Below are 20805 nucleotides of genomic sequence, written 5' to 3' on the forward strand. Positions count from 1 at the left end.
TTACTTGCATATTTTTTTCTGGTGAGTATTATTATTATGATTATTACTATTATTATTAGTATGAGCTTGATGGAGTGCGCTTTGCTGCGCTGGAACCTGGTGCTGCCTGTTACGTTCCCCGTACCCTCCCAATCCCCTACCCACCCCACCCCCACCTGGGGTGGACAAACAGGTTTGCAGGAGGAGGGTGGAAGTGTCATGTCTCCCTTACCCTCCCAGTCCCCTACCTACCCCACCCCCACCCGGGGTGGACAAACAAGAAAGATCCGCTCGAATTTTATTATTATAGAAGACTATTATTCATCATTTCAGACCTGAAGGACTTTTTAGGAGAGCTCGCACTGCCTTTACTTGTTTCCTGCTGGTCAAGTTTGGGAAGGTTAGGAGCACTGAGACGCTTGCTAACTCAGTACTATCTTGCGTGCTGAAAATTTTCTAATGGAAAATCCTGAAATTTATCTCAAGTTGATGTCTGTCATTCACTTTCAAATGCAAGAGGTAAAACTTAAGTTTTTTGATATTCTCACTGAAGTAGTTTTAGTCCTGAGTCACTGGTTATACATCTTTTTTCTACAGTAATAATGTCATTGAATAATTATCCAAGTACAGCAACATATGGAAGATAAGTACAAGCAGATGGTTGATGAAATTAAGTGTCCAGATGATACTCCTCTGTATTAAATGTGAATATTATGGATTTAAATCCATTTTTTCACTTATTGTATTTACAGGTACATGTACTATATTATATTTATATAAAGAATGGCATGATACTTAATATGAAAACTATCAATATACAGTATCAGGTTTATGGTAATATTTTAATTAGGCTCTGAAAGATATGCTTTACATAATCTTTATTTTTATATAAATAACTTAACAGTAATTACATAGCTATTGTTTTTAACTGGCATCTAAAAATTTTGAAATTGTGGGTCACGCTTTTGTTTTGGTTTTGATAACGTTGCCCCACTTTTGGGTGTAAGAGAGAAGGTACAATATAGCAAAGAGCTTCCAACTTGTTTTTGCTGGCTGTGGTTGAAGGATCAGTTGGCAGCAGTTTGAATTTTGAAATTTATACTTTGGTGTTGTTTGCTCTATCTTTGATTGTTGAAGTATTTTATTTTCGTAGCCTTTCGGCATAATTAAGATAGTGTTAGGCTAGTTTGATCATTGGTTTGAAACTTTTTTGCCATTTTTTGGACGTGTCTTAGAATTTTCCAGGATGTCTGACACTTAGTAGTTCTAGTATTAGGTATTGTAGCAAAGGGCTGCATTACTAGACTGACTAAAGAATCTTACGACTCTGACCTGTTTAAAGAAGTGAAGACTTTAGATTCACATCTTAAGAAAACTAGCAAGAGACAGAAGAGGGTGCTGTGTTACGGGAATCCCAGTAAAGCTTTAGCTAGTCAGGATTCATCCGCTAAATCGGATGCAATTGCACCTGTAATTTCTTCCGATCCAGTTCCATCTCCGCCTGTGCAGCCCTCGCTCACCTGGCTTTCACGTTTCCGATCCCATCACCATCGTCAGTCTGGAGTCGAAAATCGCCACTCGCTTCGCGTTGATTGTGCAATCGATCGCTACATTAGCATCATCGGTGAAAGTGTTAATGGATAAGAGTGAGTCCGAGCGTCCTGTGGTGCATAGTGCAAGTTCAGTGGTAGTGGAGGAGGTGGCTGTTCAGCCTGCCGATTCTCTCCTGGGGCCAAGGTCCTGACAAACTCCCCAGCACCTGGGAGGAGTCAAAACTGGCCCAGCCTGGGGGAAATCGGTGGGGCCTGCCCTCGAGCAGTCGCCCCTCGGTTCAGTCTGTTGATGAATCCCAGACCGCCACCAAAGGCTATTGGAAAGGCCTTCAAGTGAATTGCTCACTGTATGTCCTCCAGCTCTGAAGAAATTAGTCCCAGGCATGCACGGCGCTATGCGGACAAGTCACGCCCGCTGAAAAGGCGTGCAGTGGATTTTGAAATTTCTTCCCCTGTTCCTTGTAAGAAGGGCAAGGATTCAACGCACCCCTCGTGCAGTCACTGGGACAGCCTGGAACAATTCTCTTCTGCTTCTTCTGATGACAGTGGTAAATTGGCACCGAAGCGCCTTGTGGCATGTAGACATTCTTCGTCGAATAAAGGAACTACTTCATCAGGAGTGCATCCAGCACCTGCATCTTTACAATCAGCACCTGAGTGGCCAGCAATTGTAGCGCCAATGCCTGGCAGCTCCCCATTTGCGGATGAGCGTCAGTTGCCATCAGGTTTTGTCACTGACTCCCCGTCTCTACAGTGCCCCCTGAGCGCCCGTTACGACTGCTCCTCCCACCGCTTCATGGTAATGCCTCTCTCGGACATTGTTCCTCTTTCAGCTGACCTGATTGGAAACAAATTGGATATTTTCAGTTTGCTTCAGAAGGCTCCTCCTACAGCTCAGATGACAGCAGACTTATCGCTTTCTCCTGTTTCTTCTGAGGAAGAGGTTGTTCCAGACCAAGATGCTCCTTTGTTGGCATACTCTGCCTTGTTGGGGTTCCTCCTAACAACTTTTCCAAGTTTTGTTTCGCCAGCTACTCCCCCCTCTCCTGCTTCGACTTTCTTTATGGAAGCCCCTTAGTCGGTTCTTTGAGGTTACCGATTTGGTTCTCTCCTCTTCAGCGAAGAAGGCACTGAAGGAAGTAGAAGGGTGGTTTTCTGAGAAGAGGGAACAAGGCAAAGCAGTTTTGTGTTTCCCACCTTCCAAGCTGTCCAGATCGAGCTACAGGTTTTTATCGGAGAAGCTCCTTCCTGAGCTCTGCCTCCTCTCAGGGAGACTTCTCCATCCTTATTGACTTGACTAGGAGATCAGCTTTCTCCTCTGCCAAAATTATGTTTTTAGCCTCGGAACTAGCGCACCTTCTCAAGAATATTTTTAAGGTTTTCGAAGTGATGAGCTTCCTAGACCAGGCGTGGGCACACTAGCGCGCAAGCTTAGAGAAGCTCCTTGTTACCTCAAAATCTCTTCAGATCTCTTTGGAGTACTTTCCTGTACTGACAGGGGCGTGCGCAATAGTACGCAGGAGTTAGCTAGTCTGTACGCCATGGGCATGCTTAAGAAAAGAGAGCTTTGGTGTTTTTTTACTTCAAAAGGCATCACTCCATCTCAGAGATTGGCCCTCCTCTTCTCCCCCTTGGACAAGACACACCTATTTTCCCCAGGCTACAGTACTGGACGTTGCCTCTGACCTGCAGAAAAAGAACACTCAGGACCTGCTCTCCCAGTGCGAGACGCCCCAAGGATCTTTCAACTCTTACTCCCAGATCTTCGTCTCTGCTGCAACCTACTCCCTTTCGGAGCTCCCGTTCTAGAGCACATACTAGAACAAGAACATATACCCGTTTCCCACAGCGCTCCATCAAGAAGTCCTCTTACAAGTCCTCCTCCAAGAAATGAGGTCATAGTCCTCCGCTTTCGGGAACGGTGGGAACAAAAGGAAGCAGAACCCTGGATAGTGTCTGTCCTGAAGGAGGGCTAACCCTATCCCCTTCTTGAAAAGACTCTTCTAATCCGCAAGCCTGTCGAATTGACAGCTTACTCTCCAGGCTCAGATAGATTTGCTGCTCTCTTGCTAGAAGTCGAGTCTCTTGTTCAGAAAGAGGTTATAGAGGTAGTAGAGGACATTCATTCTCTGGGATTCTACAATCATCTCTTTAGAAAAGTCTTTTGAAAAGTCATTGGGGGCTGGAGACCTGTTTTTGGGCGTAGTGCTTCAAATGTCTTTTGTCAAAAGACAACATTCAAGATGGAAACAAACCAATGGTCCTTGCATCCATCTCAGGAGAATGGATGGTGGTCCTCTTTCACATTCCAGTGCATCCAACTTCGAGAAACCCACACTATCGGGTTTGTGTTTCAGTTTGGCAGGTGTTCCAATTTCGGGCTCTGTGTGTTGGTTTCTTGATGGCACCGAGTGTTCACCAGGTATTGGCTCCTCTAGTGAAAAGGATTTTGACAAAGGAAAAATCTATTTCTGGGTGAAGGCCTGTGTCGCTCAGTGAAATGTCCCTATACAGCACACATTCTATGGTATAAGCATTGCTAGATAGTGCCAGAGAAAAAATAATGGATGCCAGAGTTACTACCTCTGGATCGATACATCCTAATAGGATGTCGTATGTCATCTAGCGGAGCGAGTGGGAAGCCCACTCACCACAGACACTTAACCCAATAGACTCCTCCTCACCAAAACCCTCTGTCTAAGAGTGCCGATACAACGGTCCTTACCACCGCTACTACTAATTCTACCCACAATGCACCATCCTGAAATAGCACCAAGCTTTTTTTGGCTAGATCAGGTGGGAAATAAAGAGAGGATGGGTTCCTTGAGGCGAATATTAGGCCTTCACTCCAGAAATAGATTTTTCACTGCAATCCCTTTTCTGGGCTTGTCCTGTGTCGCTGAGTGAAATAGTAGCAGAATGACCAAAGAAGCTTGTAAATATAAAAAGGATTAATGTATTAAGGATAAAATAAAATTTATTTTGAATATGCTTTTACTAATCCAGAAAAAGCAAATATAAAAAATAAATTAGTACAAAATGACAAAACTAACTTAATTAATGCAAAATGATGTGGTTACAATCTTAAGATTAACAACAAACTAGTAACCATCACCTATAAAACAATGTTAGTGAAAACTTAACAACTAAGGTGATAAAAAAAGCCAGGAATGGATTGAGAAGCAACCCAAACCCAGGCAACAAACTAGAAGGACGGGAACCTGGCGAGGCAGGTGGGTGAGAGAAGTACCAGCTGCAGTGGGCAAGCAAAATACAACAATTACAAAATTACAAATCACCAACAATAAAATATTATAAAACAATATGAAGGCTGACTCTGGGAAACAATGTTCCCTGCAGCGACAGCAGAAAACTCAAAGCCTCCAAGTTTGAGATAATGACGTTTAAAAACTCTAGGATTTCCAGCCTGTATATTTTTAATTTCTCAAAATTCATGTGTTGGAAATAATTAACTGAGGGTGGCTACAGCCCGATATCATGGACCTGGGGGATTGAACTGATTAGCTTGTTTAATAAAATAAAGTATTTATTTCTAATGCCATTCAAGGAAATGGTTCCACCATTTTCTCTAACAAAAAAGTGGACCTGAAGACCTCTGAGAGGTTCTCTCTAGGTAGGCTTTTAATGTGACCACTGACATGAGAGGGGATCTTCAAAAGGGGTATTATCTTCCAGGAGGCACTACTCAATTAGAGGATCTTCATTTTTAGCTAGAAACATTTGATCTGGGGAGAGTAGAACCTCTCCTGATGGGAGGAAATCCAGCATGATTCGGCTCTCTAGAAAGGGCTGACAGTTCAGAGATTCTAGCTCCTGAAGCCAGGCTAATAAAAACAAGTTTTTTCTAAGAAGAGTCGAATAAGGCAAGACTCATTATTTGTGTCTGAGGCTAACTTTAATACACTTTTAGAAACCAAGAAACCGTTTTAGGACCCAGTTGTTGGTCTAAGACGGCACAAGCTTTAGGAATAGATGAAAAGTATGAGTCCGTCAGATCAATGTTAAATCCCCAAAGGAATACTTTCTTTAAAAGACTTAGTTGTAGAAATTGTACTAGCTGCCAGACCTTTGTCCGAAGGGTCTTAAAAAATGAGATCGTAAGATTAGTAGTCATAAAGTATGAACGTCTGAATCCTTCAGAAAAATAGCAAGTTTTTTAACTCGCTGAATCATACTGGCGAAGAGTAGATTCTCTTATCCGATTCAAAATAATGTTTTGAGGATCAATATACATTTTTGGGCCAAAATCATGAAATCCATAAAGTTAGGGCATTCACAGCATTTTTGAGGAAGCTGACACAATCTGAGTTTGCACTACTTGGGTTAATATTGGATGAGGAATTTGCAAGGCCTTGAGTTTCAGCTCCACAGAAGCGGAAACCAATTGCTCTTTTCGGCCAGTTGGGAGCAAATCTGGGCTATCTGACCTTTGAATGACCTGAGTTTGTGTAAAACTTTCCACAGAAGATTTACTGGAGAAAGAGATAGATCTTTTCCATTGTTCCACCCCATTGACATTGCCGCCTGTAGCATAAGCCGAAATCCAGGTTCGGTTTATGTAACATGTGAGTTTGTGATTTGATTCCGTGGCAAAAGATCCACCAAGCCCGGAATCTGTTGGGGGAAATCCAATTGAAGGATTTCTTGCCCAAGGACCATTCCATTCTTAGAGGAGACGCCCTTGACAGAGAATCTGCAATCACGTTCCTTACTCACTGACAGATGATGTTGCTGACAGGTGCCAATGATTTTCATTGCTAATGAAAAGATCGCTATCATAACATGATTTATGTGGACTTGTCTTGGAACCTCCTGTTCAAACAATGAACTATCACTGCACTGTCCAGAACTAGCCTGATATGCATGTTCTTGCACAGACGTGAAACGTTTCAGAGTCAAGAAAACTTCCATCGCTTCCAGAATGTTTATGTGGAAGAGGCGAAAGCGGCTTTACCAGATTCCTTGAACCTTCTTGTACCAACAATAGCCAACCAGCCAGAGATGCGTCCGTGTGGATGATCAGGCTGGAGGGGATATTGTAATGGAATCGATTTGGAAAGACTTGGCCGTTGTCCAAGGGACGAAGTCTTTTTCTTTTAAGATTGAGGTATGAGGAGACTTTTGTCTCTGAATTTGCACAATTGGCTACACTCACTACACTCGATTTATGTCCTTCAGTTTTGCTTTGAGGAGAAGGTCTGTTACTGACGCAAACTGGAGGTAACTCCAGGATTCTTTCTTGAGTGCGACAGAGGCTCGTTTGCACTGGAGAACCGTCTTGTTGCTTTGGCAATCTCTCCTTGCATTTTTGGGTTGGGGAACTGAAAGTTTGTAGGTGCTAAGTCCCACTGAATGCCCAGCCACTGAAATTTGGTGTCAAGGTTAACGAGACTTCTTTATGTTTATGTAGATACTCTAGAACTGAATTAACTTTGTCGACTTCTGACATTGGCGGAGACGCTGGAGGCCCAAATGTGCCAATCGTCCAGATAAGCCACCACCTTGATACCTGAGATCCTCAGTTCTCCTGTACTACAACTTCCCCAGTTTGGTGAAGATCACAGGCGCTATAGTTCAGTCCGAAAGGCATTACCCTGAACGTAGTAAGCCTGTCTTCCCAGTCTGAACCTCTAGATAAGGAGAAGTTTCTTGCTATTGGAACATGATAATAAGCGCCTGTAAGATCTAGAGGTGGTGACGGCCTCATCGGGAAGTAAGGTCCATGTGATCACTCTGAGATGGTCAACATATCGAACCTGTCGATTGAATGTAAGAATTTAAAATTGACAGATCTAAAATCCACTCTTCTCTTGTCTGAGTCTTTCTTTGCACGCTGAATAAAGCGTCCTTGAAATTCTTAAATGTCTGACTTTCTTTTATCGCCTTCTAAAAGAAGGGTCTCTGTATAGTCTAAATAGATCTGATGTTGGGTCTGAAAGAACCTGACAAGTGGAGGGTCCCCTACCCAGCTCCACCCTAGGCCTTTTGAATGATACTGTGGGCCCATGGACTGAATGTCCAATTGTCCCTGAAGAGGCGTAACTCCTACCTACCTGGGGATGTCATTAATATTGTAAGACTTGCTGTCTCAGTCTCCTCTTGAACCTCTACTCAGATTGGAGTCTGGGGCCGGATCTAGACCTGGAAGCCCTCCCTACCTCTGCCCTTTGGACTGGCGGTAGCCCTGAAAGGTCTGGGACTCGTGGGCAGGGTTGAAAGCAGAGAAAGATAAGTTAAGTTGGAACCAGTGGGATGGGTGGGCTGGTTGGTCTCAAAGCAACGCATTGTGGATGTCCCCTTTGGAGGTGGAGGGCTGAAGTTGGGCAATCTGACCTAATGGGACTGTTTGAACAATTGTCTGGTCTGGGGTGCCTTATAAGGATGGAACCTCCTAGACCTCTTCCTGCCTTTAGGTTGGGGCCCCGAGAATTCTGATGACTTCCTCTTAAAGGGGAGTCCCCACCGGATCCGAAGATTTTGGTTGGCCCTTGAGGCCTCACTGATTACTGAGTTGACCATATCTTCAGGGAATAGATTGGTCCCCCAGATAGAGGATTTTATCAGCTTGTTCGGCTCATGACGGATGGTCGCGTCAGCCAGAACAAACTTTCGACAGTTCCTCCTTGCCACAATGAAATCAAACAAATCACTCTGGAATGAGGCCAGTAGTGATTTTGTCAGGACCCGAACAGAGGTTCATCCTTGTAAACAGCAGACGTCAATTCCACCGAGGTGACGGAATTGATAGATCTGCTGAGACGGCACCTAGCCTCATACTCAGCTTTTATCAGGGACTCCGGAAGCCTGGGTAGTTGTTCACTGAAGAGATTCGAAGCGCACTCCGAATCTAGTTTACCCACTGTAAAGGTTTCGGAGCTCGGTCCAGCATTCTAAATCTGCTGGAAAGAGCAGAGAAGTAGGCTCCGTCTCACGAAGCTGCGGCATAGGCTTCTCCTCTGTTCCAGCCTGAAGGGTTAATTCTGCCACTTTAGAGGTGCAGGGAGTCGGGACATCCTCATTTACTGTGAACATCGTAAACCGCCCCTTATGAGGGGTCAATCTAGTGTTCGAACACTCCCAGTCAGATAGGATCCTAACCCATGCTGATCAAAGCTTGATCCCTGGGGAAGATCACTGTTTCTTTGGGAACCTTATCTTCCCTCACCAAGGCATCCTCGAAAGCCGAGCATACCCCGGGAAGGGAAAAACAAGATCCGTTGGGAAGAACTCGTAATCTTCCACAGGCGGTGCCACAACCTTCAATGGTTAATTTACCATTAGCGAAAAAGGGCATTAAAGGCAAGACGCCAAGGGTTAGAATCCTCATAAGCTGGAAGCTTAGAGGCGTCTGGAATGGGATAGGACCGTTGCTGTACGACCCATCGAACTGTCCGGCCAGCTTACTCTCTTTGCGCCTTTAACCTGTCCCAAGATTGAACAACTTTCTGACTTACTCAAGACTCCGAGGCAAGATCCCCGAGATATTGCCTTGAACTGAGACGATTTCCACCTGTTCGAAAACATTCCCATCATGGACTCACAAAGCTTTAGGGTCAAAGTCAGACTTTTTCGACTTGCTCGACTTTGTTCTCAATTTAGAAGAGGGAGAAGCTTACGGGAAGTCGTAGTTGCTCTGAGTCAATGAAACTCATGAACTTAGGTACAGATGAGGTTTTCGGGGCAGTCAATTTAGGTAATGTTCTTTTTTCAAAGAGCGACTTCACCTTTTGGGGATCACCTCTACTCCTAACGGGTCCCCAGGGTGGAGCTTCTTAGAGAATCTCTGAAGGATGAAGACGAAGACACAGGAGAATTGAGAGATAATGGATCAATAAGACTACCTGCCCCCACTTCATCCCACCCCTCCGGTCGATGGCCATTGGTCGATCCGTCCAGGCTGATGTTGGCCACTTCTTCGCCACTACCAGCAGGAAGCCTTTGATCTCTTCCAGACCTGGTCTAGCCTAATCCTGTTGATCAGGGGTTCAGCTACTTCAGGAGCTACAGCTGCAGAGGCCCTAGCATTTGGGTAGAGAATGTTGCAGATATCCTCTGCCAGCACATAAGGACGCCCCTGACCAACATTGCGTCCAAAGCCGCCAACCCAGATCTTCAATGTCGCTAGAGACGAAGCTTGACGGGACCGAGGGACCTGTTAATTAAATCTCATGTCAATAAATGGGATTGACAAGGATATTATCTTATATCAAATATAAACACAATTATTTAAACTAACTGTGTTAAATACAATTGAAGGTTAACGCACCGAATCATCAACCACGTCTAAATAAAGTGCGTAGCACACGTCGCAGCCGTCAGGATGCCAGACGAGGTGGTCGTCGACCTCGACTGCACAACCGGCATGCGATCTGCATGCTACATGGCCACAGGGTTGCTGCAGGTAGGCGTTACAACCCGGCTCCTGGCAATGTACCACCTATAATAAAAATTTATACATGAGCATCTAAAATAGGCGGCGGAACGGCTAAACTAGTAAAAACTTAGAGTAAATATTCTGCCTCACACCGGAGTTGAAAACTGTGGCTACGGCGGAAGTTTCCGATGAAATCCTAAACAGGTGGGCCGGACCTGAGTCGGATCACGCCGGAAAGCAATTCCGGTGACGCCGGAACGTCACGAAAATTAACTAATTGCACAGAAATCAACAACCAGGGAAGGCTATCGCCGACGTGAAGAGTCGGGATAATCACTAAACTTCGCTCACAGAAAATAATAACAGTAACAAAACTCATATCATTCCGGCTCCTCTACAATTCCGCCGATAACAAAGCAACGACGCTCAAGCAAAAGTCCTATCAAGACTAAAGCGAGCTAACGATAGCTGCCGGAACGAGTCCGGATGACGGAGTGGTAGAGAAGCAGGAGCAGAAAATAAATCACAATTACTACTAGTAAAATTTATAACAGCTTCTCTCCAGTTCCGCCGTAAGCAAACGACAACGACGCTCAAGCTAAAGTTTCTGCTAGAAGCTAAAGCGAGCTAACGATAGCCGCCGGAACAGGTCCGGACGGCGGAACGGGGAAGACACGGGAGTGAAAACATGGCGACAACAACAGGTCAGGTGCCTAGGCACCTTCCACGAAGTGTCATCTCAACCAAAAGGGCAAATGAGCTAAGCTCTAAAATGCCCTAACGGGAGAGCCAAGACAAAAGAGACTAATATACAGGGGGTGAGATAAGGCGAAAGGATAAACATGGTACTATCACCTAACATAACCTCCAGAAGGCACCTCCTGGAAATGTAGGCTAGGATTCGCCAAAATTTCGAACGAGAAAGAGCGCTAGCGCCAACATCACTTCCAGGATTGAAGAATCAACTGGTCAGGGAAGAAGGGCCTGCACTCAAACCCGAATAAAGGCCACCCAAGAAAACCGAACCAACTCAGGCCTATTGGCCAAGGAGGAAGGAAGACTGGGGCCAACTTAGCCTACCTTCCACGAATCGGCAAGGCCGAACTGGTCAGGTAGGCTAACAACACCACCCAAATAGACTCAAGAACTAATACACACATAATAAGTGACATAATGACAAATTAAATATGTCTACAAACGGTAAATAAAGGAAAACTAGGCTAGGCCTAACTTTCAACTTCTAAAGTATAAATAATAGTCGATCGCGTCAGATCGAGCGAAAGTTGAAACTATCATAAAAGGAATGTAGTAATTGAAAATTCTATCGATTGAGCGAAAAAAGGCAATCATATAAAAAGACTGTAGTAAGCCGCCATGAACGAACACAAAATGGCGGCCCTCAGTCGATCATGCGAAACAATAACAGGACAAAATAATCCGTTCGCATACCAAAAACATTCAATTTTGAATACTCAACTTAGAAGAAGATGTTCCTGGATCAGATGATGCCATCATGAAAACGAGATAATCCAAAAAAAAAGAAAATAAAAAAATATTAGGCACCACAAAAATCACGAAATGGTTCAAAGCCGTATTAACGGATGGTGTATCAGTAGAATTAGTAGAAGTGTGGTGGGACTGCTAGATCGCACTTAGACAGAGGGGTTTTTGTGAGGAGGAGCCCATTGGTTAAGTGTCTGTGGTAGTGGCTTCCATCGCTCCTAGATGACATACCGACATCCTATTAGGATGTATCGATCCAGAGGTAGTAACCTGGGCATCCTATTGGCTTTTTCTCTGGTATATCTAGCAATACTTATACCTAGAAATGTGCTGATAGGGACATTTCACTCAGCGACACAGACATGCCTCCAGAAATGGTTTGATTTGATGGGGATAAAGGTATCCCTTTATCTAGACGACTGGTTGCTATGTTCCCGCCAAAGCTCCATACGTGAGATATTCGCAGACAACTCTTTCTGTTGGCCCCAAGAACCTGGGTCTTCCTATAAATGGGAAGTCTTCCTGATGCTTTCTCACAGGAGATCTCCTTTATTTAGGAATGATGATCAACTCCTCAGGATTTGGTTTTTCCAGTCCCAAAGAACAGAAAAGGTCTTCAGACAGGGAAGAATTTCTGAAACCAAACTTTTTTCTTGGCCAATCAATGGATGAGTCTTGTAGGCACACTCCTCGTCCATGGAACAGTTCGTCACCTGGGAAGACTGTACCCTGAGACCTCTCCACCCTTCCTCAGAGCCAGCTGGAACAGGAAAAAAGCTTCCTGGACCAGCCTGTGTTCTACAATAATGAAATCAAGGAGGACCTTTCTGCTGGTGGAATCTAGGAAGAGATTACAGAAGTGAAATCTTCTTCAGCTCTGAACCCCAGTCTAGAGTTCTCTGTGACGCCGCTTTCTTCGAACCTAGGTTGGGGAGCTCTTTTGGGGTTAAAAGAAGTCTCAGGAACAGCAAAACTGTCACATCAACTTAAAAGAATTACAGGCAATATTTCTGGGCCTACAGTGCTTCGCTTCAGAAATTCAGGGGAGGACAGTAGCAGTGCATTCAGACAGCATGTTGGCACTGGTGTACATCAAGAAACAGGGGGGAAACCACTCTTTCTCCCTGTACGAAGCGGCAACGGGTCTTTTCTTTAAGGCACCAGAACGCATACTTCGGCAGACAAACATCGCTTATCCAGGAGACTCAACATTCCAAAGTGACGTGAATTGTGAGCCATCAGAGACAGATCCCTTCCTACAGAATGGACATTAGACCCGTTAGTTTGTCTGGATCTGTAAGCCTTGGGGGAAACCCAACATAGATTTGAAATTCATGGTCATCCAGGAATCACTGACTTCCTCTTCTGCTCACCAGTACCAGATCCCCGGCATGGGTGACTGATGCAATGTTGCAGGACTGGACAGACAAAAATCTGCATGCCTTTTTCCCATTCAGTTTAGTGAGACAAGTCAACAAATTCCAGTCCCATCAAAACTTGTCCATGATCTTGATAGCCCTCTGGCCAGTAAAAGAGTGGTTCCTGATCTGCAGAACTTCATGGACTCCCGAGACTGCTTTTCCGCAGAAGCAAATAACATCTCAGGCAACCTCACCTGACGGTTCCACCAAAACTGTCCTCTGGCCTAACAGATCTAAACCTGATAGGCAACTGTCTGAAGAAGGGCTTTTCAAGAGTGGTTGCAGACGCAGAAAGGCACGTAGAAGACAGTCATCAGACAATGTCTACCAGGCCAATGGTCCATCTTCAGGTCTTGGTGCAGATAAAATAATGTGTCCTCTTCTAATACCTCTGTACTAGAAATAGCTGACTTTCTTCTGTTCCTACACTCCACTAAAGGACTTTCCACCTCTACTATTAAAGGCTACAGAGCTATGCTTAGCTTGGTATTCCACCATAAAGGAATGGACTTATTGTCAACAGGACGGTCCAACCCATTAAGTCCTTTTACATACCACAAAAAGCTTAAAGAAAACCTTTACAAAAACTGGAACTTAGAATGTACTTTAACATTCAGTCTAATGCTTTGAGCCCATGCAATCTATCTCTGGAAGAGATCTAACCAGGAAACTTTTGGTCGCCTTGGCCACTGCCAAGAGATCCAGGAAATCCATGCTTGGACAGAAACATCGAATTTTCTCTCAGGGGAATGCAGTTTGCTCCTTTCCCTAGACTTTTTAGCTAAGAAACCATCGCCATCGAATCCATGGCTTGTTCTTTACATGATCAAGAGCTTGTCTGAGATAGTAGGCCATCGAAGAAGAAAGAGGCTTCTGTCCAGTAAGGGCCCTAAGTTTTATCTTCACAGAACAAAGGATATTCTGGTATTTCAAGGAATCCCTTTGGTGTTCCGTGAAATATCCTCAGACCTCTTGTCTAAGAATGACCTGGGCATTTTTTCTCAGGAACTTGATTTTGAAGCCACTCTATGGTGAGCAAGACTCACTTCTCTTATACAGCAAACCCTCACGACAAGAGTGGTCGCACGCCTTTGGCATATAGTTTCATTTATCCCTTGCGCTAGCTGGGCAAGCGACGCTTTGGAAGTGCAAGTCAGTGTTTGCATCGTATTACTTAAGGGATATCGAGATTCATTTACGATCAGTGTCTGTTTTACTGCCTGGTGGGTGTTGGGGGAGGAAACGAGAAAGCAAATGTCCTTCTTTTATCTCTTTGCCCTTGCTTAGGTGTTGAGTTTTTGGGGAGTTTGGGAGCATTTGTACTTGAGTACCTCTCAGTCTTTTAAGGTTTTAATGGTTGAGTATTGGTGTTTTTTAATTTGGTTTTTATTGTTTATGGTGACTATTTACTTAAGTTATGTTATGTGGTACTGGGCCCTGGGTAGGACATCTTGTACTTTGCAGTTCTCGAATTAGTTCCATCACTAAAGCACCTACTGTAGTAGTAGGCCCTCAAGGCTTTACACTGCTCTACTGGATAAGATGAGCGCCAATTAGAGGTAGTATCTACCTGCAGCAGCCTCTATCAGGCAAGGTTCAACAACATTGATTCAGTGCTAGCAAATTTATTCTCAAACTCATTACTATTAATAATGTTTTGGGGAGAGATGTCCAACATTCCTACCTATCTTCCAATGTGGAATCAGCTATGTAATTACTGGGTGAGTTACTTATATAAAAATGACATTTTTATAATAAAATAAAGTTTTATATATACTTACCCAGTAATTGCATGATTGGAGCCCACCTGCCTCCCCTCACTTGGACATAAGGGCATAAACAAATTGAAGCTCTTTGCTATGTTGTACGTTCTCTTACACCCGAAAGTGGGCAGGGCACTTCGCTATAACCAAAACAAACTAGCCTGACCTGCAATTTCAAAATTTTAAGCTGCCCGTTAACAGGAACTAATAGCTATGTAATTACTGGGTAAGTATATATAAAACTTTATTTTATTATAAAAAATGTCATTTTTCTAGGTCCCAGAAGACTTTTTTGTGGACATTGTTGAGAGCAGTAATTTTCTAGCAGCAGCTCTTAAAATCTTCTTTGCAAATATTAGTGACAATGAATCTTCGTTGCCTCCTGCATTAGTGACCAGAGCACACAAATTCAAATACCATCTGACTTCCAAATTTGACTGGAATCTCACGCTGGAAGAGGAGGATGACGAAGATGCGCCTGTCATTGTGGAGACATAGGAATGATCTAAAGGTAGTTATGCATTCCTTTTACAGGATGAGTATTCGCTTTGCCTAAAAAAGAAGATACTATGGCATTTTTTATGTTAGTTCCAAGAATGGGAACTTAAACTTTCTCAGGACATGACAAACTATAGTACTTGCAATTTATTTTTATGCATTAAAGATTGCTGAAGCTGTCCTGTCTTGATATGTTTTGTGTTTTTTCGTGCCTACATTGCACCTTTTTTTGCACACATTAAACCCAACTCTTTTGTTGGCTGGCCTTTACTTTCAAATGCTCCCATAAGTCTTAATTGGGCTGTGTAAAGTTTCATTAATTTTTGCCACTTTTCTCTGTTTATTACATTTGGGAGCAAACAATTTGGGCTGTTGCAGTGAGAATCCAGGTCATTGGACCAAACCTTCATAAATCAAATTTATGAGAATCAAGAAGTTTGGTTGTAATGTGATTAATTTATCCTCAGTATTTACAGTTGGATACCATATATTATAGGAGGGTTTGTGAGGTATGGAAAACATCAGAAAAGCTGAAGTTACTGAAGACTTTAACTTTCGTAATTTCAAGTTTGATTTCTCATTTTATAACAAATTCTATGTGGCATAATATAGTCAGCCCTCAACTTTATGCACAACTAACTTAAGTGAATTTGAAAAAAATATATATTACAATACACTCCCTGGACACCTGAATTTGCCCTTAATCCCACTTAGCCCGAACAACTCTCCATTGCCTATCCCACAATTGGGAATTTTAACAGCCAGTGTTACCACCGCTGACTGGTGCACCACACTCCCACTGGCCAATTGCTTTTTGTTTCCGCTGCTGAAGGTTGTGTTTTCAGCAAGTGAGGTTTTAATCCTTACTGACTTCTTGTATTTTGGACTTATGGTGAAGACCTGGATTGTATTTACCAGTTTTTCTCCTGGACTTTCTGGATATCTTCAATGTGGAACGTCTTTGGGAACGTTCCCAGTCTCGATTGGTCATCATGGACTCTTTCACCTTTTAGTATCATGCCTTCACCTTCGATGTTGACCTCGACTGCCCCCTTGACGATCAGGATGCTGAAGCGCCATCGCTTCTTCCTGCAAGAGACGCGTTGAATACCTTTGAGACACGAGCAGACATTCTGTCAGGCATGAAGGTTAAGTGTGAGGTCCACCAGGAATGGATGCTCAACAGCCGCAAGAGATGGAGCATTACATCTGGCATCTTAAGTCTTTGCAGTAAGGGCGGCAAACGTTGGTCGAGATTCTTGTTGCTTGAGGTCTCAGGGCTTGCTCTACAGATCAGTTGATGGATTTAATGAGTCAGAAGTAATAAAACAGATAGAGGATATGATTGTGCAAAGTACAGTAGTATGGAAATTTAATAGCTAGTCTTCTTCAACATTTCTCAGATAGGATAGTAGTAGTGTTAGGATGTCTAATCCCTTCCTTTCAGCCCTGCCTCTCTTCCAGAACCAGCCCCCAACAGGTGCTGGGATAATGGTAGAACCGTTAAGCCTCCGGGGTAGGGTCTGTTGGGGCCTCTCAATGTCTCTTTCTTCCAATTTATATCGGGGAGTCTCAACATAGGCTACTGTGTCTAGACAGCTTTCTTTAGCTTGAGAAGTCAACTCATAAGCCTTACCAGAATCAGCTGGGACAAGGTATAGAAGTTAGTGTTGTAAAAGAAGGCATTCCATCTCTAGACTTCCACAGCCAAAATAGCTGATTTTCTTTTTTATTCCCTTTTTCGGAAAGTCAAGGGTCTGACGTATTTGGTTATTGCGACTACCACTCAATGATTAGTGGCATACACTAGTCACCTTCCTGAAATCTCTAGTAAGACAATTGATGATTTATTATGTTCTTTAAGATTGAATGCCCTGTCTTGTTGACTCAGGCCTCCGTGACTTGTCGGAAGTATTCAATATTTTTCAAGTGCCTCCCTGCTCTTGAACCTATTGAAGTTATGTAACATTAAAGAACTAAGAAGTTGCTTGCCATAGCTTTAGCTTACCTAGGAGGGTTGGGTGAGTTTGTGGCAGTTTAGGTTGGGATCCCATGCGAAATGATACGATTTGTCTGTCTTCCGAATTTGGTGGCATAAGACAGAGTTGGAGGCAAAACTCCGCTCTTTCGCTTAAAGCTCTTTATCTGCAAGTGTTCGTTATGGCATCCAGCCGGAGATATCTTTATGTCCGGAAAGAGCATTAAAGTCTATTTATCAAAGGTTGAAAACTCCGCCCGCTCCACAGATACACTTTTGTCTCCACGAATCCTTCCCATCCGTCAAAGAAATGCATTAGTTACCTCGAGGGGAGGTGATTTCCAGGCTTCAGGGTTGTTCTTTGTCGTCTTCTAGCTCTGTATTTAGAATTATCTAGTGCTTCATTCTGAGAGTGCCACTTGGAAGTCTGTCTCGTGTGTACTTCATTGCAGAGACGTTTCGATTCATTTCTACAGCAGTAGAAGTGCAAAGTTCATCATCTTTAGTGGCCCATATTTAGTTGAGGTGAGATCAATAAAAGTGGAGGTTCTGAGGGTTATTCTCAGTCCACGGGTAGCATGCGGTTCATTATCTAGGTGTCGCCTATTTAGCTGAGGTGGTATTCACTTATGAGAAGATTCTTAGGTTAACCAGATAGAGGAATTCCTTTTAGTCTTTAGAATTCTTAGGCAACAGTGATAGTATAATCATATGAACTTAAGTTTAGTACATTTTGAGAATCTTAGTCTTTGATAGTTTCCTACGAGAGTCCCAGGGGGTGCTCTAGTAGGCTAGGCTATTTCGTTGGCGCTGAGATACTTCTTCACTCGTCCGGAGGATCAGCGGCTCAGCACACTGCTTCATTCCCCTCCATACATGAGAGGCTCTGAATAGCCACATGGGAGGTTCATCATACTCCTCCATACATGAGAGGTTTGAAGAACCACGTGGGAGGTCGACGGACCGAGACAGCACGGACCTGACGGGCGATCAATGTACTTTCCAGCATGTCTCGTCACCAAAAGCATCGACTGATAAGGTGAGTGTATAAGTAAATAGGTATACTATGCAGAGCAGATCATTGAGCTGCCATCTCTGCGGTTGTAAAAGGGGTGTGCCGCAAACTTAGATGGTTTTCCTGGAGGGACAGTGGCTCTGCACTGTGCCTCATTCTCCTCCATACATGAGAGGTTCTGAAGAGCCACATGGGAGGTCAACGGAGCAAGAGTACTGACCTGACTGTCGATCAAAGTACTCTCCAACATGTCTCTTCACTGAAAGTATTGATTGATTTGGTGAGTGTATGACTAAACGGATATTTTATGCAGAGCAGATTGGTGGGCTACCATCTCTGTGGTTGTCAAAAGGCGCACAATAGAATTGATCCCTCCTCCTCTAAATGTTGTTAATCGGGCGAATTCAGGTGTTCAGGGAGTGTATTGCAATATGAATTTTTCATAATAAACTAATATATTGTAATACTTACCAGAACACTGAATGATTCCGACCCTCCTTTCCCCACATCAATTTTGACCTTGAATAAAGCAATTTACGAAAGTGGGAGTGTCAGCGCACACCTGTCTCAGCATTGCCAACTGTTTGTTATGGTAGCTCAAGTGACAAGATTTTACCTGCAGCGTTGGTAACGCTAGCTGTTAAAATTCCCAATTTTGGGATTGGTAATGGAGAGTTGTTCGGGCTAAGTGGGATTAAGGGCGAATTCAGGTGTTTGGGTAAGTATTACAATATTAGTTTTATTATGAAAACTTCATATATGTAAGTTATATAAAGTAAAAAAACCACCTAAAGTTCCAAATTGCAAAATTTTTCATGAGCAAAACATACCAAGGATGTAAAGAATATAAAAACATTTCACCTTAGTGCATAAAAGCACTGTAGTGCATAAAAGCACCAGCATTATTTGTGATGGTACAGTATTACAGTACAATCTTAGGGTACTTTGAATGTGCTGTAAGGTAACAGTGGCTTCATACGGGAGCTATTGAGTAAGTGGCTCCTTACTGAAGATATACTGTAGTTAAAGTCACTGTTGGTAGGGATAAATGCCAAGCTTTATTTAAAGTTCACAATTATGCTAAGTGAAAATCGAGAGAGAATTTATATTTGATCTACTTATTAATTAAATATATACTGTGCTCTGTATAATTCTATGTTTACTGTTTTTCTTTCAGGTCATTAAATGAAAGTAATCTCCCAAGGCTTGAAAAACTGAATATGTACATTGTTGTGATTGATTTGTACTGTGTCCGTAGATAAGGTTATGATGATTGCATCATTACTGACTGTGATCAGACTTTTTGTTGAATAAAGCAAAACAGTATGAAAACTATTTATGTAGCATTTATGTTGTTATAAGTTTTCAGTAATCTAGAATGATTTATACCATATTCAGCATGGTATACATGATGTCTATGGGTTCTGTGTCCACATGCAAATACCCTGTACAGTGTATTATACCCACTTATAAAAAGGATTTGAATCTACACAAATTATGAGATATTTGTATTTTTCATTATACTGTATTCTGTTACTGCAAACAGTGGAATTCTTGTAAAATAAACCTGTCTAGAAGTATTTTAAATGTTTTTTTTAATGAGCAGAAGAAATTGCTATATATTTCAAACTAAAATCTATTGTATGCTATTATACTTTGTAAATGTGTAAAATATTATATTTTTTGATACATATAAAACAATCATATTCACTTTTTAACTTTTTTTCACCTCTACTTCGCACAGAGTACAGAATGAATGGTTCAATATTAAAAAAAGCCATCTGCCTCAAAATGTCAAGTCTTTGAATTGTTATGAAGAGTTTCACCATTCTCAAAAGTCTTTAAATTTTTTGTAGTGCCAGAAATGTATATTTACTAATTATCATGGGTGAATGAACAATAAATATTATTACCAAATACTGTCCTTAATATAATAAGGTATGGTAATGCCAGATGAATTATTTTTCATAATATGCAAAATTGTATACAGTTTTCACATTTCAAACAATAAGGTGAGTGATTGAACATGATGGCTGAGACAGGGTAAAAGAGACATCCCTTGCTACAAGACATCATCTGTCTTTCCTGCCTATTAAGTCTTACCTCTTGAATCCCATATGTCCAGATATGTGTACCAAGTGGAGGGGATGGTTGGAAAATCCCCAAGTAAAATAAATATTCATAACTACATGTGAACTTATGGATTGCAAGTGTAGTACTCTACAACTGGTGAATAATTGCCCAAGATGGAGTTAACAGATGGGCATTTTCATCTCATAGGAAATCACCAAGAAGATTACACTGGGTACTAACTACTAATTTTAAGATTATGGTTTCTGTTTGTATTATATCGGGCATCATTCAGTTTCCACTGACTATTTTCTTATGTGGCATTGAACCAAGAGTCCAGGGAGTGACAATGTTGCTTGAGTAATAAAGAGCTCTATTGGTTGACCATAGCACAGACCAAACATAAGCTAGGTTGAGAACATGATGGTTAGAATGAAGTCATGATGGAGGGTAATAACTACCTGGACTAATGTATTTTTTAGAGGCTGGAGCAATGATGAAGACTGCAGACAACCTATTGTTATTTTGCTATGCACAGTCGTATAAACCTCAGTCATATTTACCTTTATATGGATCCTAGCCTTGTCACTCCCAAGCCATTAATTCTGCCCTAGCCTTCATGTGTTCTGT

At 42.6% G+C, this 20805-nt stretch overlaps 1 protein-coding gene and 1 long non-coding RNA gene across 3 annotated transcripts in view; one reads left to right on the forward strand and one right to left on the reverse strand.

Moving 5' to 3' along the window:
* Positions 1 to 20805, reverse strand: part of Uck (Uridine-cytidine kinase) — a 202979-nt gene that overhangs the window by 163766 nt on the left and 18408 nt on the right. The window lies entirely within an intron of this gene.
* Positions 422 to 19815, forward strand: LOC136841534 (uncharacterized). Its single transcript, XR_010853982.1, has 3 exons — positions 422 to 498; positions 14891 to 15125; positions 19283 to 19815. It is a non-coding gene; the product is annotated as an uncharacterized lncRNA (long non-coding RNA).

The sequence above is a fragment of the Macrobrachium rosenbergii genome, chromosome 9 (assembly GCF_040412425.1).
Source record: "Macrobrachium rosenbergii isolate ZJJX-2024 chromosome 9, ASM4041242v1, whole genome shotgun sequence".
NCBI lineage: Eukaryota > Metazoa > Arthropoda > Malacostraca > Decapoda > Palaemonidae > Macrobrachium > Macrobrachium rosenbergii.